The sequence below is a fragment of the Oxyura jamaicensis genome, chromosome 26, assembly GCF_011077185.1.
Source record: "Oxyura jamaicensis isolate SHBP4307 breed ruddy duck chromosome 26, BPBGC_Ojam_1.0, whole genome shotgun sequence".
Classification (NCBI taxonomy): Eukaryota; Metazoa; Chordata; class Aves; order Anseriformes; family Anatidae; genus Oxyura; species Oxyura jamaicensis.
In genome coordinates this window covers 5,627,252-5,653,557 of record NC_048918.1, presented here as the reverse complement: position 1 = coordinate 5,653,557, position 26,306 = coordinate 5,627,252, and the positions used below count along the sequence as shown (strand labels likewise).

Sequence of the window (26,306 nt, the reverse complement as noted above, 5' to 3'; positions counted from 1 at the left end):
TTTTCTTTACTTGTCACCTGAAAGTTTAAATTTAGTTATTAAAAAGTCTCTCTATACTTCTACATGCATTTTTAAATATAGTCATTAAAAATAAAATAAAACCTTAGCATGATCCACCTTACATAACTTCCTCCACAATTTAAAAATAACCTGCACAACTTCCTAGCACTCCGCGTGCATCACAGCAGTTACCAAAGAGGCAGGTACCCTGCCTGCAGCGCATGCAGGACTTGCACTGAGCTCAGCTCTCCATTGGCAAAGCTTCCATCTCTGAGTACTCAACCCCTGCACCCCGCAGCATGGCTCTGGCGGCGCTGGGGCTGTGCCCAGCTGCGACCAGTGCCCAGCCTGACCCCTGTCTCCCCTGGAGGGTCCCCGATGGTCGCTGGTGCCAGGCTCCTGAGGCCAAGGCGAATGCACAGGCACTGGCTGCGCTGCAGGGATCTGTTTTTTCGGCACGTGGCATTTCTTTACTTGCTGCAAGAACATTTAACATTGTAAAGAGCTGTTTATGTCTGGAGCTAGAAGCAGCATCACTCTGCATTGTAGGTTGGCTCCTGGCTAACTGAATTACCAGAGAATCCTAAATCTTATGTTATTCTGGTCCAATAAATATTAAAGTCAGGGAAGAAGCTCATGAAGAGTCCCAGGAGTACAAATACAAAACAAAGGTATCTTTTTATTCATGCCGAAATCAAGCAATGCATTAATAGAGCCTCATAAAATATTCTGTGTATTGCTCTGTACCATTCTGTAGCTGAACCCTGCACTATCCACCCAGGGAGGATGGAGTCTGAATGCTCCTATGTTCATGCTAAAGATCCCAAGAAATTCTCAGAAGCAGCCAAAACCCCAGGAAAACAGTAAGAATTGCAGAGTGGAAAGGAATGCCCACATGAGAATGATAAATGCACTGAAAAATAAGGAGAGCAAGGATATATATCAACATAGGTATATAAATCATGTAGATGTGTGATTAATTTGTTATGCCAGCTATGCCTGTTGAACTGGTAAAGCGATACTAAAATGTGATTGAGGGACTTGTGTGAAACCCTAGGCAAATCTCGCAGGCCTTCATCCCTGTCTGGAGTAAGTTATTACAGCTCTGCTCAACCCACCTAAGTTGACAGTTCATTAGGATCTAGCCCGTGATAGCTACAGAGAACTATTACCGAGCATGCATCAGGCCAAACATCCTCAAGGAGTGCAGCATACTTTGTTTTCCACTTCCCCACTGTGCCCTCTCCCACACCCATCCAAGCTCTGTCCTCCTGAGCAGACACAGCTGCTCCAGGCGTGCAAACGAAATCCGCAGTGAGCAGCAGGCAGGGAGCATGGCAGGGCTCGGACCTCACGTCCTCTCGGCCCGACCTGCGGAGCTCGGCTCTGTGCCACTGCTCCAGCCCCGAGCCAGGTGGGACGAGGCAGGGAGCCCTCGGCGCCCGCCGCCAGGCTGCTGTGTCACCGCTCAGCTATTTATAGGCTCCCGGTTGTATCCAGGGAACCGCAGGATGTTGACTGTTTTTCTTCTATGAATAAAACATGGATATTTTCCTGGCTGGAGAAGCTGAGAGCTGCTTCAGATTTAGCATTTTCCCCTCTGATTGGGCTGATCAGCTGAGCTGGTTAGTGGTACTTCAGACACAGAGAAAGGGTTTCAGATTTGGTCTGAGAGAACACATTACAAACACGAGGTCAAAATGTCCTTTGCTGCAACAGAATGTCACTATCCTATCGATATTATGGAAAAAATGATAAAAATACAGGAAATTTGTATTTTATTATTATTTTTTTTTCAGGTAGCATCCTTTTTCCCTTTTTTTTCCCCTTAAGTCAAAAGATAAGCACCAAGCCTGATTAGGGATCTCTGCACTGCAAGTTCGCTGCAGCTCTGTCTTTAACATGTGTAAAAGAGAGATCCAGCTGTGTACCCCACTACACAAGGAATGGTCCAAATATTTTACTCCTCTCCAGGTTAAGGCACTGTTTCATTTGTTTCCTATCGAAATCCCCATTTCTGCACGATCCTTTTGTTAGAAAACAGCAGACCTGATACATACTGCTTTATTGCAGCCTTGTGCCACCCTCATGCTATAGAGTTATACCAGCATAAAGACAGCAGTTTTTCAAGGACCTTCTCCATCGGTTCAATGGACAGACAGATGACAGGACAAACAGGAGACTGTGTCCCTCAAGCATGCTATGTCCTTTTGTTCATCAGTGTGGATATATATCCTGTTACCTGCAAGTTACCACGTCCACCCCAACCCCTCTCTCCCTGTTGAAAAGTTAATGCCAAGTTCCCTACAGTGGCACCTGAGATGTGAAATGACAAAAAGAAGGTCAGTTTAGTGGATACATTTCTCCATATAGTTTTGAAGTAGGTCAAGTAATATAGGACTTGGCATCACTCTCAAAGTAATCATAACTGGAATTAAATTTAGATCTCAGTAATGAAGGTGCTTGAAAAGTCAAAAACTCCAGGCCTGTTTCTGTGGCCGCTCCACCAACGTGGGCCCTCTTTCCTGCAAGGAGTCAGTCCCCTGACTCTATATTCATCTGAACGGATGGTTAAGTGTAGCACTTTCACAGCAACTTTCATTGTAAAATTTCAGTTTATTTATGAGCTTCTATAAAAAACACAACCTTACAGCTACCTCTACAAGATGAATAAATACCATTAGCCTCTGCTTTTACAACTGAGGGCATTGCAGCATTGGAAGATTAAGTGAGCTGCCAGGGTCTGCACCACAGCGTTGTGACCAACCCAGAGAGAGAACCCAGACTTTCCCGGTACCTAAGCTACATTAGTCGGAAAGCTTTATTTTCAGGTTCAGAAAGGCTTAACTTTAACACGTAATTTTCATGGTTCGCTGAACTGCTTGGTTTGAGTTGGATTTACAAGAAGAAAAAAAGAAAAAAAGCAGCACGAGAAGTCTTTTTTGTGTTTCAAACTATTGTACATTAGAAACCTTGCAAGAAGAAAGCCTGACCTAATGAGATTACCCAGTCTACTATTTTCAGGACTAACCACACTAAGGAAGAACAGAAAGGAAAACACATTACTGACTGATAAATAAAATAAAACTCATTTTCTGATTTATTCTGTAAACTAAAACGCTAAAAGAACCTCTAAGGCTATATTAAAGCTGAGAAATATGTAACACCGAATCAATGTTAAAGGAGGCCATCTCAGCATCCTTTTATCTAACCAGAATTGTAAACACACTGCTACATTCCCAAAGCATAAAATCCATTTACACTTTGCATACTTGAAAAGAAGTCTAATGCATTTTGAAAGCCACAAACTTAACTGCATGCTTCTCCCATTTAATAAAATAGGACTTAATAAGATTTGCAGGAGGCATAACAGGCAAATTGAACCCTATAGTTGAGCATGCAATTTCAGGTTCCCAGCAGAGAGGCAAACCTAGTGATGGGGAAAATGTAACACCAGAAGGGATCAAAGCAGGATAACAGATGACCAGAAAATTCAGGAAAAAGTCATGAAATGTAGACACAGCGCTCAACTCCTTGCAGTACTTCTTTTGACACTTAGCAGATGATTCGTAACGGTGACAAAGAGTCAGTTTCCAAACCTAGTTCTCCCAGAAGGATTTTACATCTTGGGAATAACTGCACTTCCCAGCTACCCAGGTCTTGTTAACTTTGGGTGGCAGAACCAGACAACCAAACAGCACGAGGAAGAGGCTGTGCTGGCTCCCTTGGTTAGTGCTGCTCTGGTCAGCAGGCATGAACATGGCTTCCCTGAGGGCGCTGGTCCAGCCTCAGGACTTGCACCTTCCCCCTGCTCCGGCCACTCTCTGGTGGCAGTTCAGCCCTTGGGGCTCAGGGCTCAAGACATCCAAGACCTGCAGTCAGTTACATACCCAGCCATCCACCCACCCATGGACATGACCCCTAACAATCCCAGGCTTTTGAGATGTTTTTGCGGACACCTCGTAGGGCCCGCAAAAGCTGTATGAGTACTGAACAGGGAGCTCCGCACCTCAGAGCCCTCACACTCTGGACTGCTCTCAGGACTTCCACTCGCACAATCTCTGTGAAGCCCACGATGCTGGTGAAGTGTAAGTGCAGGCAGTACTTCTCCCTCTGCCTAAAATTAAAGAGGCAGACGTGAAGCTTAGTTTGAAGGCGTATATACACATGAGCAAGCTGAGAGCTTACACAAGTGGTGTAACGCACGGCACAGGCTCTGTGACTCCACACAACAGATGCTCTCAATACCTGCCTGACTCTCTGCATGATGTGCTGCAATCCAAAAGCTTTATGGTAACACTGAAGCCAGAGATGTTGGAAGAAGACAGAAAGGCTCCTGGAGCAAGCCCTGGCTCAGGCTGTCAGAGGGAGGAACTGGACACGAGCTTGGAGTCAGTACGTGAAACACGCACACACAAAATGACAAGTGGGCTCCCACACCCCTGCATGGTCACCGCAATGCCTGACATTAGTTCTTCCCCTCACTGCCTTCCTCTCCCAGAGACCTTTCAGCAGTTCTGGGAGCCAAGTGCTGCTCTGGGAAATGGCTGCCAGCTGCGGGCAGGTGTTGCCAGGACAACGGGGATGGGGCCCTGCAGCCCACCCCGGGAAGGGGCAGGGGGTGAGTAGGCAGAGAGCCAATTGCCGTGGAAATACCCGCTTGGAAGGGCACGTTTAATTACCAGGGATAAGGTTTGTCCTTTTTCCATCAGTGTCTGTGTGAAGGTGTGCCAAATTCTGTGTTCTGGTCCTGACACAAAGTTCTGAGCTTTGCAAATCCAGAAAAATCGGGGTTCCCTGCTGCAAGCTGCCCCGCACAGGAAAGGATCTACAGTGGAGCTTCTGTGCTCTGCCTGTCGTTGTTCCCCTTCTCATCGTGCTCCCATCACCAGCCCCACATCCCAGGGTGGCAGCGGGTGTTTCCACGGCAACACGACATAAAGCAATCGTTTCCTCTTACACGGTAGAAATGTTGAATGGCTGAAAAGAATCGGCTTGGGAAAACCTGGAAATTCAACTAAAAATAGGAAAGTTAATAATGGAAGGTGAGAGTGGAAAGCTGCCTGAGGACTTCAGACCTTTTCTGGAGGCCTTGTGCCGGCTGAATGCAATCGCTGCCTCTCTTCTTCCACTCTGAGGAGAAGAAAGATTTTGTTTTCTGGTAAGATGCGAAGCATCTCTAGCAGCACTGTCCCTTCATTCAAGCCTATTATTAGCAGTAGCTCTTCTAATTCTATTTTAATGAAATAGAAATGATTCTGAGGGACCTAGAGAGCAACGAAAGAGAGGCAGAGCCCAAGATCCCCCTAAGGAACAGACTCACTTGAGAGCACGCACCGTTACAGCAAATGGGCATAATTTGTGCTCTGATGTCCTGTGCAGCCTTACAACAAGTGACAAATCAATCATTATACAAACAGCCTTTGATAATCAGTCTGGTTACATTAATTACGATAAATGCTTTTAGCAGCTGCTGTATGTGGACGCAAAGCATAATTTCATAGGAATCACATTACCCTACTTTTCTCTTCAGGTCCTGAAAAGTCTTTCAAAAATGTTCATACTTCAATAGCTGGATTCAGAATTTACAATCTACTCTTCCAAGTATTTAATTGTAGAAAATGCAGAGTCCATTACTGTTACAGCTATTAAATATTAAGTAACATTCTTTGCAGAAAGACCCATTACCACTTTACAAATTACAAATATACTGGAGGACTATATCAGTTTCCTGACCCAGGGGATTAATAGTAGCAGTTGTTGCACAGCAACACGGTACAGCAGATTAGGACCTCACCTAATGAATAACACTGCATCCAATTGAAATTGCAAGGAAATTTAGCTTGCCAGAATGCAATTACAGAAGTTTAAATCTGATTGGATCGCAATATTTCTGTATTCTTAAAAAGTGCATCTGGAATGAGTGGTAGAGAGCAATAGATGAGGAGCGTGGGTTTCTCATTGGCCTTAAAGTAAGAAGAAAGAGGGGTGGGGTCCAAAAGCCATTGAATTAAAGTGACAAATTTTAGAAAATTGATCAATGGGTACATCTTCACATAATTAACCTCTGGAATTCGGTGTCACAGCACAGCATTTAGAGTAAGAGTTCAGCTTCCTTTTCAGAAAGACCAGACATTTCAATCAAAACCAAGAATTGATGGTCAAAATAACACAAGATGAATTTAGAAAAGGTTTAATTCAAAAGAATTATAGAGAGGAATGTCCTTGGTGGTAGGTTTTCCATCACTGCCTGCTCAGGGGCTCTTTTTTCAGAAGCAATTCGCATTTGTCACTGTGAATGACAGGATGCTGAACTGGATGGGTTTCTGGAGCGACTGCTCACAACACTGCCTGTGCTTTTTATATTCCCTCACATCCTAATGATCGCAAGGGGTCAGACCCTTGGTTTTATGTCTTATCATGGAGCTTTAAGAGAGTCTTTCAGGGGATTTTGGTAAAGCAGAACAGCTACATTAATTGTGTGGGAAACAGAAAGCACATGTTTTGGCACTTGCTGCAGCATCTGTGTTATTTCTGCATTAAGCCTATTGCTGTGAAGAAGATTTCAAGTTCAGTTCCATGCTAGTAAGACCTTGTTTTTTTTGGATAGTAAAAATAAAAAAGAAAAGAAAAAGGGCACAGCCTAAATATTTGGATAGGCTCTAAACCAGCACAGAGGAAGGAAGGGTGGGCACAGGAGTGCTGCCTCCTGAACACAGCAAAACAGCTCCTTGGTGTTTGAGCTGCAATTTTTTATCTGGTATGGACAGTGCAGTCTAGATGATGGAGCAGTTTGACAAGAGCCTTGATATTTTAGTGTTAAGGTAAATCAAAATGAAAGAACGTGCAGGAAGGGTCCACACAACTGGCTGGTCCCAGCAGAGCCTCAACAAGGAGCCTCCTGTGAGCGCCCAGCTGGGACTTTGTATTATAACAGTCCTGGGGCGGGCTGCGCCCCCTCCAAAGGGAGCACAAAGATGATTACCAAAAATGCCATATCTAAACCATAAAGGTAAGTGGAAACTCTTTGTAACATACTATTTAGAGAGGATTTTCCCCCAGTATTTAAGACAGAATTTTCATCAAAATAACGAGAACCATAATAAATTATGAGTTTAAGCATCCTATTCTCAAAGACTTTATACTTCATGAAATCCATTTTGCGGGCTAAGGGATTCACCTTATTTGAAGCATGTAGAGAAAGACCTTGTGGAAGGATTTAGGAAAACACACAATTTGTGTTTTCAGGAAAAAAAGCCCTGCCACTTCAAGATAAAGGAGACAAAGTAAACAAGTCCAAGGAAAATTCTGAAACACCTCGGTGAGATCCCTATTGCTGACTTTCACTACCTGATTTCTTAGGCTTTGGTCAGAGCTTTTTCTTTTCTCCTCAGTATGAGATCCCCTGAGGAACCAGTGTCCTCAGGTCCTCGGGAATCCAACGGTCCCAATGATCTGTCCCCACCTTCCCCAGCTGTGTCTTTCAGGGTTGCAAACCAGGACAGTTCCAATAGTTATAGCACTTTTTACCAAAGAGGGGCTTAACCCTGTATTTTTGTCAATTTTCCCTAAGCCTCTTGGCATTAGAAGATCTGAAAATAAACCCTCTTTCATATTTGGGGTGGTTTTGGAGTCTGATTTAGAAATGGTTTGAGAAGAGCTTTGTTCTCCCTTTTTAGCCTTTATATCAGTCATTTTATCTGATATATGATAAGCTCAGATGAGTTTAAACTGATTCATCCTATTTTTTAATGTTTAAATGTACTCTGCTGAAGCTCCATCATAATGTCACATACTTTTAAAATGAATAATTCATCCTGCCCACCTCTTCTGAAATGCCAAAAGGATACTGCGCCTTACCAGCTAGAAGCAAATACCTTTAGTAAAGAGTACACAAGGAAACAGCGTAATTTAAGAAATAAACCAACCTGAAATGCACCACTACAGATCTCAATACCATGGTCTCATGTAGGAGAGCACAGATTAAAACCCTGAAGGTAGAGAGAAGGGATGGTTCAGAACAGAGACTCAATTGTTCTCTGCATTAGGCACTGATTGCTCCGTGCTTTGTGGCAGGATTCAAGAAGTACCTGAGAACCACTGACAGGTGCAGATAAGACTCTTCTAGTAAATGCCTGTCAAGGAACCGTGTAAGAAATGACATTGATTTTATCCCCATGCTGCTACTATTTCAGGGGGAGCCTTTGTCAGTTCTATTTTTAGCTGCTGTATTATGTACCTTGCTAATAGTCAGGTAGAGTTTTGTCAATTTTGAACCCAGCAGGGATCAGGTTAAGACTCTGGAATGAATGCCACTTTGTGCGAAACTGGTGTTTGCCAACTGGAATAAAACACAGGTATAATGAAAGAAACCCAGAGAACTTCAGATAACAGGCAGAGGAATTTCCCACAGCCATAAGGCACAATGGTTTCCTGCAGTCACTGTGCCGTGGCACGATCACGCCAAGGGCTCAGCACGCTGAAGTCTCTCCCAGCACCAGCCTTGAGGCAGGGACAGGCGGGTGCCATGCCTGGCCTCCAGCAGCCGCTCGTGCCCCTTACGTGCAGGTTTCCTGCACAACAGAGCTCTCCACAATGCTGATAAATGCACATCTGTGTAGCCTGATATTTGGGGACCTGAATCTTCATTCATATTTCTCAACTGTTTTATGCAATGGTATTTTTACTGAATCGTGGGCAAAACATGAGACAAACTCTCCACTGGAGATGCTAGAGGCATGTGACCATGTTTGCAGCACTTCTGGGAACCCTGTCACTCTCAGGACCCCATTTCAGACATCGGCAGGAAGAGTACAGCAAGGACAGACTTCAACCATTCAGCCTTGCTTTTGTGGAGATGGGCTTTCAGAAAGCCAAGCAGCTCTCCAAACACCTTATGAGTGTGGAATAAATAAAAATTAAAGCAAAGAAAAAAAAAATGTAAAAACTCCAGAGTCATTTTCCATCAAGAGCCCCATACTGCTCATCAAACATTGAAGAGCAGTCTGTGAATATCTGAAAAAATGACCTCATTGTCATTCTTCAAATCTTCCCTTCAAGCCTCACAGCACAGCAAAGCTTGCAAAAGAGCACCAGATGAACCTAGACTGCTGTGGCCACGTTTGCACATTCTCCAACACCTTTTCACTCACAACTATTTTTCATGTGTTTGGAAAGAAAAGCGAACGTGTCAGCAGAGCCCCTGCACACCCACCCAGGCTCCTTCTCGTGTAACTTGTACGGGGAAGGAGAGCAATGAGGCAAATGGTTTTAGCACCGTGTGTGAATCTTCCAGAGTCTACAAACCCAAGGAGCTAAACCACACAAAGCATCATGTTACTACAGGTAGTTCCCAGATAGCCCTAATTATCAGCACTTTGGGGCAGGACTAAGTGAGAGGTGCTTAGACCCCGACAGAGGACTCAGTTCTGTAATGCCTTACACACAACTGAATCTTCATTGATCTCCAAGTTAATCTCAGAGGGCTGGCTGCAAGCACTCTGAACACCAGTGAGAACTTAACATGTGGGGGATCCCTTCAATAGCAGGGTAGGAAAAAGGAAAGCCCTGAAGCAGAAGGTGTGTCCCGAACCCCAGGCAGAGAGCTGCAGGAAGGGCAGGCACAGCAGAGGGTGCACACAGGCAGTGCTGAGCTGGGCTGCGGTGACAACACGCAGGGGACTGCGGTGTCTCCAACATGGATCCCTGGCAAAAAACGGTGCTTGTTCACATTGTCAGCCCCCGATCAGCCTGAGTCACACCGCCTGCCTTTTAGATGCTGGACGGCTCCTTCGGGAGCACTAGCAGGGGCCTGGGGCCTGTTCCGAGGTCAGGCAGAGCGGTGGAAGTGGCACAGAGCCCGTCCTGCACCACGGGGACAAGTGAGCTGGGGGCATAGGTCTGGCATGAAGCCACCAGGATTTGAAGGAAATTATGTGATATATATCTGCATGTATGCATACAACTGTGCAGTGTTTTCATAAAGACTGTAATACTGATGGACGCAGGGCGGGGGGAGTTGGGGTCAGATTTTTCCCTTTCCTGTATAAACCATCACTCAGCAGTGTCATTTATAACTGTATATAAAAGAAAGTTACTCATTTCAGAAGTCTTTCTAGACTCTAGACACCTCAACGCCCAGTGGGAGAAGCACGGCAGAATGCACTGGTAAATAAACACAGGATGGGATGCTGAAGACCAGGGATTCATTAACAGCTTTTAAGGCAAGAAGGGAACATTATGCTCATCCCTAGTATTGTCTGTTCAATGTTGAAAGGCAAGAAAAACCCTTCTACTTGCCGACATGTCACAGCTTACAACTGATTTGCTTAATTCTGAAATACACTAGTGCGCTGTAACCTCTTTTTGTAACCATTTTTTATTAGGTGACTTGGTTTATTCTAGTACCAGCCTGCTAGGGGAGTTACCAAGAGCTGCTAAAGAGATTTTCTCAGTTCCAGAAGTCTCACAATTCAAGAGGAGGTGATTTAAAAGTGGAAGGGACCCACTGTGCAGATGAAGAACAGGAGCATACAGACTGACTCCTGAACTATATATACCGACCTCCGTTCCAGATCCAGCATTGATTTACAGTGCTTACAGTAAAGCAGGCACTTAAGTGCTTTGCTGGGTGATGACTGGGACACCAAAGGTCTTGGTGGGTTCAGCCCAGCTTTTCCCTGTGGTAGCTAAGTCCCTTTTGTTACATTTTGCTATATTTCTGTCACTTCAAGGAGAATATTAAGCCTTGTCTCTTACCAGCCATCTGCAAAGAGAAGTCTAATAAAATTCTGTAATGAGTTCTCACTGCAGAATCCTTACCCACCATCCACATTTTGGACACCTTCCACCTCATATGTCCATAGAAAATGACCTTTGCTACATCTCATGGCTCTGATCTGTTAACACTGAGTTCTACATTACATTCACACCCCCCATGACATGACTTAAATCTGAACCAAGACAAGGGTAAAAGGTGGGGTGTGGGGAAAATCCAGATTTAGCTTCTTTATAATTGATGATTCCATTTAAGAAATAGAAAGTACTACTCAAGAAAGGATAAAAGATACCTTCTATCGGAATGCATAAATTTGCAGAGGGACACACAGCTTTCGTGACTCATAGGAGGATTTACTATCTATTGCCTTTTATCATGACAGCTTAAAGCTCATCTGCTGCAAATGGTTTCAAATTAAATTTCTGGGGTATGAACGTGTAGGAAAATGATCCACTGACTATGGTACTGAACCTGGGGTTTGGCTGTGTCGTGCAAGGTGCTCTTTTGCACCAGAGCCTACGTGACCACAGTATCTTTGTGTCTCAGTTCACCACTAAGGATTGTGAGTCATCCAGCTGCTGCAGCTATACCGATGAAGTAAGTTAATAAGAGAGACAGGGCAAACATCCTGTTTTGTTCTTGATTCATGTAATTGGCTAAGATGTAGCTTAATTAACCAACCTTCCTTCCCTATAGGATGGTCTGACGGCCATCACTTACCCTGTAAAGCACCACAGGGTCACTAAATGCAGTTCTTTATATTAAAAAATTGTATCGCAACATCACCGTGATAACTACCTCCCCCTTGGCAGCCTCGATGGAAATGCCAGAGATGCAACAGGGCCTAGAGACTTAAATACCCTCTCAGCTCCAGAGCTGATGTCTTTCTCGCTAACACGTTACTGAGGCTGTGCGTGGCACAGAGCTGATTCTTGCTGAATCACTCGGAGGCTTTTTGCTGCTTGTAAATTACTCTCAGCCCGGCTGCTTCCCTGCCACAAGCATTAGCACGCAGCATCTCAACCGAAACATCCAGCAGGCAAACCCTAGCCTGTGAATTGCTGTCAGGTTCTGCCCCAGTAATATTCCTCTTATTCCTAAGCCTACGACTTGGGTGAGATGCATGGCACCCCCAGCCACCAGGGAAGGGCTCTGCTTGCAGGTGCTCCAAGCACTCCGTTCTGGACTGACTGCTCAGAGGGGTTTACATGGATGAGGGGATGCACTATGAGACTTTCAGTTTTTGCAGACACTCATCCCAGTAGCTTGGATGTAGGTGAAAGCACCTCAAAAGATGACACAGTCGAGGAGAACATCTCAGCTGCCACCGCAGTGTGTCAGATGTTTCATCTGCTGCCCTGCCCTTCTCCACTGCGAGCAGGGGCTGAGCTTTGCCCTGGGGCTGCAAAAAATTGCTGTGTTTGACGACTGGATGAGTAATCATCCCGAATTCCCTGCTTCGCCCTGATCCCCAGCTGAGTCACTGGGTCCCTGTTGATATCCTGGGCTGGGTGACTCCTGTCTAGGAGGCTGCCAGGGATTTTTGCCATATGGCAACAAGGAGATTTGATTAGTTGACTGTTTCCTATTTGTTTTAATTAGTAGTTTATTAGCCATATGTTAAATTGCACATTTGAACTACTCAGCAGCATTACTGGAAGTCAGAAAGTGTCTGGATGGCGTTCTGTTGCCTCCTGAGCCACGTGGGTTTTTGCTTTGAATGTAATGGCACATGGTGGGAGTGCACGCCTCCATGGGTGCCCTCCGCATCTCCTCCTGTCTTATCTTACTGCATCTATCCTGCCACCTTTGCCAGCAGCAGGAAGGGAGCAGTGGGCCTGGTATTCAGACACTAGGAGGTCTGCTGTAGGACCCCCAGCGATCTCTAGGAGAATTGCCCCGATGAGTAATCCTGTGGTGTAGCAGATGAGTAATCTGCCTGGGTAGCAGATTAACATGAGCTTGAAACCTCTGCACTAATCACGCTGTGGTGCTTGCACCTCTTTGTTTCTGCATTCATATCAGTCACTCATATAAAAGTTAATGGGAAACAGATCAAGTCATAAATAGCAGTAGATTCCATTTTAAACTCACTACAGCATCTGCAGAGACCTGAGAGCACTTTTCACTGAGCCCTAGTGCACGAGCTTTTACCTACGACACATCCTGTCACCGAGGACTGCTACTGCCGCTCGCCTTACCATCACACAGCTCTCCCCAAAAATAGCTAGCCAGTTATTAAACAAATCCCATGCACCATCACACTTCTCGTCAGGAAGCCACTGGAAGGGTACTCACAGCACATGGCTAAAAGCAGCCTCAGAAAGCTCTGGGCAACATGATACGTCCCAGCTGAGTGCCAGCGAGGTGCGGCGGTGCCTGACCCGTTGCTCCCGTTCCCCCGCCAGCCGCAGGACATTCTAATGGCATTTACAGACTTTTATCAAAGTTCCATTCTCCTGTGCTACAGCTTCAGGTTTTACTACTTCTGCACACAGAAATGCATGACTGCTCTACTAATTTTACCCTTGACTACTTCTACGTTTTCATATTCTTATAATCTTTCTCCATTATAACACTACATGTCAAAGTAATTGCACAGAATTAAGCACCAAATTCTGGTTTACAGGCTAGGCTAATTTGTTTAAATTTACTTTCCTTCCCCCCCCCCCTCTTAGAAGTGCAAACATCTTTTTATACAATTATCTTGATGGCCTCTCCATGCCTGTTTTATTCCTTCACAGAAATGTTAAATATTTTGTTTCACACTTGCACCTTCTCTTGGAAAACATCTTTAAATTAGGTTAACTGGTTCCCAATGCAGTTTACAAATGCAGGTTCCTAGATGTTTAGATTGACATTTATATTATTTTTCCATCATTTCATGGCTTGTAATGGTCTAAAATGCAGTACCTGCACCCTCAGATACTACATTTCATCAGCGTGTTACTCTGATTCACTCTTATGCGCTTGCTCCTTGTGTGGGCTCAGATCAATTTTTAGATTCTAATGACTGACACATTTTTAAAACACATTTCAGTTGCATGCTTACAATAGATCCCAGGTGCAATTTGCCAGTGCAGATGACTGCAGCCCCAAACAGTTGCCATTTGCAGTAGGAACGCAGAGGAGCAGGTGCCCAGAGCCATGCTGCTGGTGCTCTCTGCTGCTGATGGGTGCAGGGGGGAGCCTCCCGCACCCCGATGGAGCTGCTGTCCCCAGCAGCTGCCCGCACAGCCCCCAGTCCCTCCAGCAGCCCTGGGTTGAGCACACAGCTCTGTCTTTAGTAAATAACCCACAGCAGGGCAGCAATGCTGTTTGCCATGGCTTAATAATAGCTTTTCTTGAGCTACCGTGTTCCACTGCCCTCAAAGCAGTTAAACATCAACCTATTAACGCTCCCTGTCCTTTCCCCAACCCAGGGGGCTGTGCTGTACATAGCCACCAACAGAGCCATGAAACCAAGGGAGAATGTTTATTCTGAGGGTGACACAAGATGAGGCTGTAGAGCTGCCCATCTAGCATGAACCAGCACAGCATCCCTCCCTGGCCTTGTGCCAAGCGCAGCAACATTTTGTCATCTGCACTGTGACAAAACAGAGAGGCTTGCTACAGGAGTACTACAAGTGGAAGGAGATTTTGATTAGCAGACCCTGGAGAAGGAGTTATATCCAGCAGCACATCCCAGAGCTTGTTCATACTGCTCTTCCCTTGCTCAGATCAACGCAGTAAGCCCAGGCCTGTGCACAGACACACGGCCTTGCCTCGTGCGCCCTTCAGCTGATGCACGCACCCTGAGCCCTCCTGGCTCCCTGGCTCCCTGCAGTGTCACTGCACCTCCAAGCCATCACAGCCATCTCCAAGACACTCGAGCCACAGACCTTGAACGTCACACCAGTGGCAACGAGGTCTGCCGGGGCGGCAGGACGTTCATTACTATGCTCTTGATGGCTGTGGTGCCCCTCTGCTGCATCGAGCATCACAAACCTCTTGATGCTGAGCTCCTCAATATGCCGAGAACGCTCGTGTATTCCCTGGCTCTGCTGATGGCCTCTCCCCATGAAACGAGTCCCACTCTTCCCAGCTCAACCACATTGTGATGCAGAGGAATCGCCAACAGTTCCTATGGCACAAGACCCGTGTTTGTGCACAGATGCAGTGAAAAAAGCCTTTCTTCAAGAGGCGAGGACTTTCATATTTATTCTCCCTGGTATATGGGAGATTATAACGTCACTGAACGTGTTAGCAAACACTGGCAAATGGGATAAAATGTGGAGTTAATCCTTGAAGCCTGCTGAAACTAAATATTCTGTCCAATTTGCTAACAAGTACAGATAGAAACACACTCTGTGGCCTCAGTGTAGTAATATTAAATATTTAAAGTTACTTACTAAACACACAAAGGGTCTGAACTTCCAGCTGGTCGTCGTAACACGCAGGTTCTGAGGAAGTACACGGAAAGGCAGGCATGCCAGCAGCTCAGCCCGGGTGTGAATAACTGCAAGTTATCCTTCAGCTAGAAAATAAGACAAATGAGACAGTATTAAAGCAACAGATTAGAAAAGATGCTCCCTTTATTAAAAAATAGCAGTACATTCTTTACATTTAGCATAAAATCTGCTGTAATTACCTAGCAGTTGGAAAGCAATTTGCAACAGGCTTTATTGTTCAGCATCTGTACCAAATTCTCAGGGAAATATCCACCAGGGAATAAAGTAAAATGAGATGTGCCACAGTAACTACAACATTTAAATGTTTGCACAATGGAAATTTCAGTGAGGCTTAAATGAGCTACAATGCAATTCTACATTTGTGTTGCTGTTTTTTTTTTGTTACTTAAGGGGCTCTGGGTCTGACTCCAGCTTCTCTTTCTCCCGTATATACACACACCCCAGGAATGTTATAATCCACACCCACACTTGTAAGGTTATATTACCAAAAAAAAGATATTGTAAAAAGAAAAATCAAGTCTGCTGCAGCCATAGAACAAGAAACATTCTAGCAGGTACCACCACCAGGACTTCGTTATTTATCAGTTCATACATCTATTTGGTTTTAATTTCCACAGTAAAGAGAAACTAAAAAAGCTTGTAACAACTAATGACTTGTAATTCACCACAGCATCCCAGAGGAACTATTTCATCCAGTGGAGAGAACTAGAGTTCACACCAGGCTTTGTGGATGCTTAAAGGAAGCTAAATTTTACTCCTGCTTACCCACTTGTAAATCTCGCCTAACCCTACTTCAGTTGACACAGGCAGTAGAACAGGATTGTGTTGGGAGTAGATAGCTGAGATTTAGTTTTGCACCTCCCTGTGGTACAGATCATACATGAGAAGCCAGTCAGGAATTCTTGTCTATCTCGGGTGTTGAAGCCTGTGCCACGCAGGAAAAGAATCCGAGCCCGATGTTCCTCAGACTGTTAAGTTCCCAGGGGGCCTCACACATCACGTAACTACCACCTTGAATTCACTGGATACCTGTTTATTCCTTCATTCTTTTTCTCGCTGATTAAATAACCCTTCTGATTTAATTTCAGACCATCAAATAAATTAGAAATGCATCTTTGCAAGGAAATATGTCTTATGTTGAGTTCCAGCCTGAAGCTAAGCAGTATAAACAAATTCATCCCTTTCAGTAATGAGGATGTGATTGCAGGAGTGCTTGGAATTAAGGAATATTAACAAATTCCCTGTATTTTTCTCCCATCTAGAATTACGCTTCAGAACTCTACTTCGTGCTTTGCCACCCTACATGATCCTGCCCAATTAGGCTGTGTGCCCTCAAGCCTCCAAGCAGCTTATTAGTCTTACAAAATGCATAGGATTAAAAGCGCATGTCTAAGCTCCACAGGCTGAATTTTACTCAGCATGACTGCATGGATACAAATGAGAACAGAACTTGATTCTATATGTTTACAGTACCGTGCAAAATGCTTTAACATGCTATATAAATATAAAGCGAGTTCCAAGAGGAGGAAGTTAATGTTCACGTCTCCTTTCAGATCAGGAGCAAAGCACACTCAAATGGGGTATCAAAGTCTTATCAGGCAAAATAATTCCCTCAATCAACAGAAAAAGGAAAAATTCAACAAATGTTCAAAGAAATGTGATGAGCTGCGAGCGAAAGGAGCCCATGTAGATGTGATGATAGGGGGGATGTGACTGTGTGCTCTGTGGGCTGGTAGGAAAGCCAGGAATAATAGAGAGCAAGGAGAATCAGACAGACATTTACAAAAGTCCTAGACTTTATTCAATGAATTATTTAAAGTCTATTTCTGATCCGGCACAGGAGTTCACTTGATCTCCTGAAGGAAGCAATGGGAGCCCCATCACTTCTGCCATTCAAAACTTGAACGAACAAAGCAATAGGAAATGCACAGCCCAGTACAATCATCCCGTGGCGCAGGGCAGAATTACCAGGCAGCCTCTACCTGTTCCTCTGAGCTGCGTCTCCCTTGCAGAAAGGGACTGCTCTTCCTCTGAGCAGTACGCCAGACTTCTGTAGTGACACTGATCGTTCTGTCTGAGGGGGACAACACTGCTTCTGTTTCACAGGAAATGTAGCAGGCACCAGCAGAAGACACGGTTTGCCTGGTTATTTATTGCACCTCGAGTGCCCTGAATTCATGTGCATCTCCTGGGCTGCAATAAAAAGGACCCTACCACTTCACCAGAAATCAAACAAGCCATCTTCTACACCAGAAAGGGCTTTCAGGCACAAACTGTCTTTTTCTAGGCCATTTACAAACAACTAACAGCAGGCTGGACAAGGCCTTTCAGACTTACTAAGTAATTGCATTAAGTGGTAACAACCTAGTCCCGAAACTCATTTTAGTAAGACAATACTGACTGCTGGAGAGGAAGAGAAAGATGCTATCCAATAAAGCCTCTGAGCCCCAGCTGGTGCCCCCAAGCCCACACACAATGTGATGGGTAAGCTTTTGTCTTTCTTACAGCCATATCTAATTGTTGGGGACAGGATAGGAATACGAGCCAAAGGTAACAACCTAAATCACTTGAAGGTGAATGATTTTAATGACTTCACCAAGGTCTCGCTGAGTATACTGCAGCAGTAATTTGGGAACATTTGTGTTCCAACACAGTTCTACAGTTATGAGATCATGCTTCCTACTTCATTTCACAGAGAACAAAAAGATTAATGGAAGATGCATCTCCCCCCTCCACACACACACACACCAAAAGCCTCTGCAGACCTCATGTCTCCACCAAGCGCCCGATTCCCAGGATTTGAGGGACTGCAGCACTTTGTAGAAAATGGAAGGTATATCTTAGGACCAAGGATAACATCAACAGCCCAATTTTCCTCATTAGGTGAGAAGGGCACTTCTGTCTCTGGTTGAAGTCGCTTCATTTGCTAAACAGCCTCTTTATTCCTCCATCTTTCTTGATGTCATGCAGGTGCTTATTACTTCTCCTTCTGACCTGTCTTTGGTTCTCTGCCCTACAAATATCCTTGACAAGTCCCACAGTCAGCAAAGGACCTAGAAATGTACACTCAGTTTACCTTGTTCAGCACATTTACAGCAGCTGGACCTGCCCATAAATAACCATACTGCTAAAGGTGAACATGAACAAGTTGAGATACGTAGGTTGATAGAATTTCTGAGTTCTGGGCAAAGCTGAGATACAGGCTCTCTCTCACGCCTATTGAGCTGCAGTAATTTCATGTCTCTGAGAAGAAGGAAAAAAAGCTGCAAGCATGAGATTATTACATTTTGTACATTATACCCTGATAGAAGCTAAAAATAGACTCCAATGGTTGCTAAGTGCATTTCAAATGGCTTTCCTTAGAGGTAAAAAGGGGATTTTATTTGAAAAGCCAGAAGGTGGGATTTATAACATCTTAGAAAAGAGCTGAACAGAAAATCGCCAGTTGTCAGAACAGAAGAAGCAGGGAGCTTGCACTCCCTTTTCTTCTCAAGAGAGAAGACAAGGGCTGTTTGCAGAAAGACTGTTTGGGCATTCCTCAGTGCACTACATGGAGAATATGTGAGCGAAATGATGGCACGTTGCCTCTCCTTCCTTTATGCCACACCACAGCGTTCTTACGGGTCCTACCGCACCGCAGAGCATGCCCATCCTGCGGACAGCAGGGAAATGCAGGAAGACCTGCACTTGCTTTAGGTGGTTCCCTGTAGCTGGGGAAGCCCAAGCCCCGCGCAAACGCATTTCCCTGCTTCACAGGGTGCATCCATCAGGGGAGTTTGGGGACACTGGGACAGGAAAGCCTGCAGCTTTAGCCTGGCAATGGGGGTAGGAACTGGGGAGTCTCACCCCCTGCCCCAGCCACCAGGTAACATTCAACATCCTCTGGGCTTGGTGTATTAACAGCTTTTGGGCCTCCACACAGACTAATTTCACTTCATAATTGCTTTCTGCTTAACCATTTGGCATGGCATGCTTCATGTAAAAGTCTGTGTAAAATAGCCATGTATTTTATTGCAGTTAACACATCGTGTTAAGCATAAAATCTGCTTGCTTTCAGTTTGACTCATGCAATTCTTCCAAGGTCTGAAATACTGAAGTGTAGGGACTGACTGCCATTCTCATTAAAAGCACCGTGATTATCATTTCGTAATAAAGAAAATGAACTGTTATAATAAAGATTTATAGCTGTAATTGAAAGACATCTTATGTCAGAACAATATTTGAGATGCACTCCAGGTATTAAGAGCCATTTCCTGCAGTAGTAACTGCTGTAGGACTAGGCAACTTGTTAACATGCCTACATGGCAGAAAACAGCCTCGAGATAATTAGAATTATGGCCATATAAATAGTATTAACTATTCAAAATGTTTAGATGCTATTAAGGCTTATGCAGAAACAGTTGCAAGTGAACACGGAAAGATCGGGTTGGGAGGACAATGACCAGAAGCTCAAGCATCCAAGGCACACTGTGCGACTTGTCAGATGCTGGGACCCCCAGCTCCCAAATGTGCGAACCACTGAGAGGGTTGCATTAAAATGTTAGGAGACTCAATTAACATTCAAAGAAAACAGGCATTGCATTAATGGATATTTATGCCTTGGTGTTGAAGGACATGTATTGAGAAAGATTTATTTTTTTGCATGCATTGTCAAACCAAAAACCTGGGGGCTGCGTGCATTTGAGGACAGTAATTGAATCAAAACAGATAGATGTCCTAGACTTATTCTGAACACTCAGCATGGTTTCTGTGTTCCACCTTTCAAATGATGTCGATTTAGAGAGTGTTGATGTTCAGTCGCGTCTGTGATTAATTTGAGAATATTGCTCCAGATCTGCACTTTATAGGAAACCAGTGCCTATGCAAAAGCACAGCACGAAGTTTAGGGAGATAGCCAGGTATGCAGAGAAATGGTAACTGCCTGTAGGGGTACTGGTTCTTCATTACCTGCATTCATTGCAACAATTAGAGATGGACTTGGAGGCTTAAGAGTGCACGAGAGAGGCTGATAACTTTTTGGTGTAGGGAATTGCCCTGTGCCAACAGCAGGGTGGCCGCACTCCTCTGGGGAGACCTGGCAAAGCCTCAGAACGGGGAACAGACTCCTGCAAGCAGCATGCTGCACTGCTCAGGGCTGTGAGCAGGGCAGCAGTTTAACAGGTCTTGTCTCAGAGACAGCACGTGATAGAGACTTTACCAACCCCTCAGTAAGTTTTTCCAATGGTTAATTACCCTTGGTCTAATTACAGCCCCTTCTCTAGCCTGTGCGTGTCTAGCCATGCTAGTGAAGTAGTAAGGAAAAGCTTATGCTCTTCCCCAGACAAGGAAGTGCTGCCGAACTACCACTGCCAATCTCTTGGCCCGATCCCCTTGGCTAGATCACCGATGGGGAAGGGTGCCTCTGACCGAGCAGGGTGTCCCAGCCAGGACAGATCCACACACGCTGCCAGCCCAAATGCTGCAGGCTTCAGGCATGGGAAAAGGAAGGAGTATCACAGATGGCAACAGGAAATGTTAAACAACCTCTCTAGAGACGTCATGTACTAAGGCTCATCTCAGTCTTTCTCACTGCCTGCACCTGCTATCCAAGGGCTCTCAGGCATCCCGTGCTGGGACCAGTTCAGCTGCCCAGCCACGATCACGCAGGGTCCAGGGATCTGGGCCATCAGTCTGAGGGAGCTGAGAACAAGGAGGATGGACTGATGGGGAAAAACATAAATGCTTCTCCCCCAGAGAACACCCGTAGTCTGTGCCAGTGGTTAGATGTGGCGCTGGCCCTTCAGTGAGCTCAGCGCCCAACCCGCTTCCTGCGGCTTTACACCCTCCTTTCACATTCATAACAAAATGGAAAGGTAGAGAAAAATGTACTTCAATAAAGTGATTTTGCCTCTAAAACTTGTATTATCAGATCAGACTTATAAAAGAAAAGTAGATAACTAAACTTAACTGAGTGTTTCACAAACAAAATTGTTGAGGTTAGGAATCTGTATTAAGATGACAAAAAACAGGAAATTACAAACTTGAGACTGACAATTTATCCTCTGTACGGAGGCCTGAGAACATTATTAATGACCCACTTTGTCAGCAACTTCCTTAACTTTAACATGTTTTTTTCCTTTTACTGGAGAATTTGGGACATTTTTTATCAAGTACTAGACAAGTCCTTACTGCGATGAAGGTTTAAGAGTTTATAAGGGAAGTAACAGCGCTCTTCTGACACGCTGGTTAGCAGCCCAGCGACAGCCAGGCCCATCTCCACTGCACTCAAGGGCCTCCTTACAGCAATGCCCAGGTAGTTTGAGTAACGTCTGCTTTCATTATTATTTTACGTGAAAACCACTGTTACTTTTAATACTTAACAGAATTTTATGTTGCAAGTCAGCATATGATAAAATAGCAGGATATTCACCAGTGTCAGACCGAGGATCCTAGCAGTAGGCCTCAGTACCATGAGAAATGTTGTAACAATTACTCCTTGTGATCGGCATGTTAATCTTCCTTTTTCAAATCAAATCCAAGATGATCAGTATGATCTAGCAGCTTCTCCTGAGCACAGCAAGCACCAGCTGCAGCAACTCCTCCTGCCCTTTGCTGAGCCAGTGTGATGTGAAACATTTGTGCAGGCAGAAGGTGAGGTATGGAGAAACGGAAAGAGAAGGCAAAAGTACGCAGCAGCACTGTTTTTTTCATATCACAAACACTTTCCAAGCCTATGCAGAGGTCTTGCAGAAAAGAACAGGCATGTCACCAGCCCCTAGGCCCTCCCTGCTGCAAACATCACCAGCTCCACTGTACCAGTGTCAGTGTCCCCATCTCAGCTGGGGACACTTTGTCCTGTACAAACCCACATGGACGTTCTGTCAATAATTTGTTTCAACTGCTACAGAAACCCTGGTCAGATATTTGGCCTCTGCAGCATTTTACGACCCGTTTCTCTCCACTTTAAATGTTTTGGCACAGAAATAGCATCAAAGAGCTAAAGAGAACTTGTTACTCATAATATCCCTGTAATCTCATAAACGGCGTCCAGCAGATCCAGATCTCAGCAGTGCTGCAAGACAAATGCTCAGCGCGGCTCTCAAGCAAAGCAGTGCTGGGTGAGCAGCTCTGTGCAGCAAAGCACACTTCTCAAGGTGACGTGACCCCACAAAAATATTTGTCAGCATATGCTGCACACATTGAGAGCCACCCCAAGCACCCTAATTTCAGCACAGAAAAGGCCAGGAAGAATTTACTTGCAACTGTGGGGATGATTTTCTCTGAACTTACAGCAAGTCGCCAGACACTGGTGATCGCGTGGCACATTGTGGGGCCATGGAGGACTTGCACAACAGTCCAGAGTCCAACAAGACTTGTTTGCTACCTCATGCTTTGGCGTGACAGAGCACAGACAAAACCTCATTGCACAGACATCACCGTTGGAAGGGAAGGGAACTGAAGAAAACCCAAGGGAGGATTTCACACCTCTTCGCAAATCCTTGCATGAACTGGCAACATCCAGTTTCCCATTTCTTCCTCCATCATTTCAGCAATTTGCAGCTCCTGCCAGGCAAGGCACGAACCAAGCTGGAAGCAGTGAGATGTCAGCAGCCCCCGGCTCTTCTGCAGCCCTAGAGCTCGCCAGCAGCCCTCGCCCCGGAGGCAGAGCGGAGATGGCAGGGCCAGAGGCATGCCCTGGGGCAGCAGCGACTTGACCCCAGCCCCTGCTCGGGACCCCGGTGTGTTTTTACGTATTCCCCTCCAGCCAGCAGCCTTCTCGGCCAAACGAAGCTCCTAACAGCCAGCATTTTCTCACCTCAGACAGGGACGATGAGACTAATGTGACTAATGTCTGAAAAGAGCTCAGAGGCAGCTGGATGGAAGCGCTAGCATTATGATTAATTCCACAGACTCATGTGGATTATAATAAGCACGAAACCAAACCATCGCACAGCAGATGTACGGTATTATGCTGCTGTTGTCTTTGTGGGGTGTTAGCATTTCAGCATCAGTACCTACCAGCAAGAGGGCTACATATCACTTGTCTAGAGCACTCGACAGCTCCCCATGTCCTCAGAGGGAAGGGCACATCACACGAGCTAGCAGCAAACACCAGCGAGGCCAGCAGCACAGGTCACTTCACAGCCCAACCGAGGCAAGCTCCTGAATCACGTCAAGGGTTCAGAGACGGCAAGGAGACAAGTATGGCATCAGCAGGGTCAACACTGGAGCTGCAACAGCGTCCACAGGCAAATAACTCCTCTTGCTGCAAGCAGAGGCGTGCCGGGAGCGAGAACACCTCCTGCCCGTGGCTGTGTCCATGCAGCCCCCAGACGAGGCAGCCAGAGGGGTGCACACGGGGGCACCTCAGCTCCACCCTGTGCTATGACCACAGGTGGCACCACTGCCACAAGCAGGTCTCTCTGGGTCTGCCCTCTGCTTGGGGGGAAGATACAGTGCTAAAGGAACAACTCGTTTGCCCAAGGTCATGCAACAATTAGAACTTCAAATTACAAGAAACGCGGGAACCAATCCAGTCACAATCTCTCCAGTCACTGTCAGGGCTGCTTTTGCACAGAGCACAAATAATGCTTTCCTTCACCACAGAACAAAATATATTTATTTTCCTATGTCTAACGCTCTTCGTGGAAGAATGTGATAAGTGCAGAATTTGACTTAGAAAATTGCAACAGAGATTAGAAGAGTGAGAGCACACACACACACACGGAATACAGTGTTTACAACATCTACCAGTAGTACCAGTCTCCTGCCTGGCTAAAAATTCAGTGAAACGTAGCCAGAACACACATTCTCATCAGAATTCCTTCTTGGGAAGGACAGCGATGTGGTACACCTCGCAAGGGAGGTGCAACAGAGCTTTAAATAACCACTTACAAACTTTCCTTGCAAAGAAAATTACAAGTCGGTTAATGCCAAGAAATCCCAGGCTTAGACTGATAAAATTGACTGCCTTCTGCATTGTGTGGAAGGAACTGAGGAGTCATATCGAAGTTTTGAGCCTAGCAACCAGGAGAAAGAATTCTCACTTCTGCTTTCTACTGAGAACGTCTATTTCAAAAGAAAGAGCTATGATTCAGACCCAGTACAAGATACACATAACTTGATTAGGGTCAAAATAACTGCATCTACTTGCAACAGGGAGAATTTGGTGCAGAAATTTTGTATCTAAAGACTTCACCTGAAGTCCTGTTAAAAAAGTTTTAAAAAGTCCTGCTGGCTTACAGCAGGGTTCAAGTCAGGTATCCTCAAAGCAAGATGTTTCACCTCTCTTTGGTCAGTTAATTTAAAACAGGATTAATAATTCCTGCATGATTAGGATTTTATGAAGCTTAATTAATTAAAGGTCATAAAATGCAATGAGACTCGCATATGACAGATACCAGATAAATCCAGACCATCAGTATGGAAGTCATGCCGTGCAAGATGTATAAGCAGCTCCGCAGAACGACTGCCACACTAAGCCAAAATATGCTGCTCCTCTCCTCCACGGGCAGTGTGCGTGGCCTGAGGCTCTGCGAACACTCAGGAGCAGAGAACCCTGACAAAATCTAGAGGGGAGAGAAGAAGCCCACAGCCACAGACAGCAGGCACGGGTGCAGACGGCAGCTGAGTGTTGGAGGTTCCCAGGGGCTGATGCACCCAGCACCACACCAGCACCGCTGGTGCATGCACGCTCAGTGCGGGGTGTGCCCGTGCAGGTGTTTAGGCAGGGAGAACACACAGCTCTGAGTGTGCACACGTATCGTTACACGCAAATGAGCTCACTGTTCTCCAGGACCTTTTAATTACTAAAAATGCCACAAATCCCCTTAATATGCTGCACTGGGGTGGGCAGAAGGGGCTTCTCAGGATTGAAGTAGGATAAAGAGAATAAAATGCAAATCTGCCTGCAGTTTGTACTTAGGACTAATACCTATCACAACAGATTTGTTTGGAAACACGCCTGTGACGTTAAACTCGTCAGTCCTCCCCACCTCTCAAAGCCTTTGCTCAGTGACAGGCCCGTGCCAGCTTCTCGAGGCTGGCGCAGCATTTGCTTGGGAAATGCAGCAGCTCTCCAGCTTCAGATCCTGCCACCAAGAGCCGGTGCTTGAGAAGCAGTCAGTGCCTGCAGCCAGAGACCAAAGCTTTCAGAGGTGATGGCATCCCAAGAAACAAAAATCCAAGCCGTGCAAGGGTTCGTGCGAGATGTCCTCAATGGGCAGAGCTGCATTCCCTGCTCTGGAGTTAGCCAGGCAGGCAGCTCGCAGCTGCTGCTCCCGTGCTGAGGCAGGGTCGGGGCTACGCTGCCTCCTCGTGCACAGCTCAGACATTTTGCTGGTTCTCTCCAGCTGCCCTCCAAGCTGGGCATCAGGGCTACACAGCACAGGGGTGGCAGGGAGGGGCTGGGGCTGCACAAAGTGCTGGGTGCCCAGCAGCACCCCAGCATTTAGCTGGACACTCCTCCGGGTGGGAATGAACCCACACAGGTGGCTCCAAGGGTGCTGAAGCTAGGGAAGGAAGCAGTCGGAGACAGAAATTAGCACCGTAGGCCCAGGAGGTAACAACATCAGCAGAAACCCACAGTGATCAGCACGCCACAGCACGCAGCCTGGCTCCATCATCCACCTTTGGAGCACTGGGGTCTGGCTGCATCCTATTTAAGGAAGTTTGTTGGTTGGGAAAGGCTCCAAACCTCTTAACAGACAACTTCTGTCTCTGTGAAATTATCAGGAAGGATAAGAGTACAATGCATAACGATAAAAAGCAAAACAAAGCCTGGCCTGAATTTGAATAAAGCCCCTGCAAATCCATATATGCCTAGATTCTCTTTGGGAAGCCAGGTAGCGATGGTCATTTAGGCATCCTGCTTCACTAAGAGCCCAGAACAACAAAGCTTATATCCTGTGAATCTATATAAATACATTAGACAGAATGAAAACCGCATTGAGATTAGATTTCCATCTCTTAACATCTACGTACATGACAGAGGGGATTAGTAAATGAACAGACCACTGAAGGAGGGAGAGAGGATTAACAATAGAAAATAGGGAAGGAAAAAAAAAAAAAAAAAAAAAAAAAAAAAAAAAAAAAAAAAA

General features: G+C 45.6%; 1 protein-coding gene and 1 long non-coding RNA gene across 7 annotated transcripts in view; one reads left to right on the top strand and one right to left on the bottom strand.

Moving 5' to 3' along the window:
• Window positions 1–26,306, top strand: part of KCND3 (potassium voltage-gated channel subfamily D member 3) — a 120,466-nt gene that overhangs the window by 32,065 nt on the left and 62,095 nt on the right. The gene's annotated exons all lie outside the window — the stretch shown is intronic.
• Window positions 1–26,306, bottom strand: part of LOC118178686 — a 98,406-nt gene that overhangs the window by 22,570 nt on the left and 49,530 nt on the right. Inside the window, exon 2 of the long non-coding RNA XR_004756259.1 lies at window positions 15,169–15,293. This is a non-coding gene — a long non-coding RNA (uncharacterized LOC118178686). The remainder of the gene's footprint in view (window positions 1–15,168; window positions 15,294–26,306) is intronic.